General features: G+C 41.8%; 1 pseudogene; it reads right to left on the bottom strand.

Moving 5' to 3' along the window:
• Positions 1–24: 24 nt before the first annotated feature.
• LOC109377951 (olfactory receptor 51A7-like) lies at positions 25–761 on the bottom strand (annotated as a pseudogene).
• Between the last annotated feature and the right edge of the window lie 10 nt (positions 762–771).

The following is a 771-nucleotide window of genomic DNA, read 5'->3' as shown; positions in this document are numbered from 1 at the left end:
TTTTTCTATAGCCCAAATTTTCCATCAACATTGTTTGCTACGTAATTTCACCAGGATCTGATTTTTAATCTGCTGACTCTTCACAGAGTACACAGTAGGATTCATTAAAGGGGAAACCAGAAGAAAGATATTAACTATGGTGGCCCTAATAACTGGACAAACACTTTTGGCAAAGCTGTGAAGGTCAGCCAAGGTGACCACAGGCACATAGAAGATGAGCACAACACAAAGGTGGGAGATGCAAGTGTTGAAGACCTCGAGGTGACCCTTGTGTGAGGCAATGCCCAGAACAATTTTCAGGATAACTGTGTAAGACACAGAAATGAAATACTCAGTCTAATAGAGCTGTTAGAGCCACAAACAATCGACAGATGATATTGACCCTATTGTCAGAACAGGCCAGCCTCGTGACATCCTGGTGGAGTCAGTAGGAGTGGGATACAAGACTTTTCTTATTAAATTTCAGCCTCTTTAGAATAAAGAGGAAAGGGAGGACAAACAAAATACATAATGCAGCAAATATAAGGCTGATTTTAATGACTCTGTCACTGGTCAAAATGGAGGTGTAGCTCAGGAGGTTGTAGATGGCTACAAAATGATCGATGGACGTGATGAAAAGATCCGATGATTCCACAGCTGAGAATCCATGAATGAAGAACTCTTTGTCAAAGCAGGCATCAGGGGAAATTCCAGTGGCATTGAACAAGAAGAAGCAAGGAAATGGACAGTCAAGGGTCAGAAAAGGCCAGTATGGAGAGGAAATAGTACAGA

The sequence above is a fragment of the Hipposideros armiger genome, unplaced genomic scaffold (assembly GCF_001890085.2).
Source record: "Hipposideros armiger isolate ML-2016 unplaced genomic scaffold, ASM189008v1 scaffold_1663, whole genome shotgun sequence".
In the NCBI taxonomy this organism is placed as follows: Eukaryota; Metazoa; Chordata; class Mammalia; order Chiroptera; family Hipposideridae; genus Hipposideros; species Hipposideros armiger.
The sequence above is the reverse complement of the archived record's forward strand: the minus strand, read 5'-3'. Positions and strand labels throughout refer to the sequence as shown.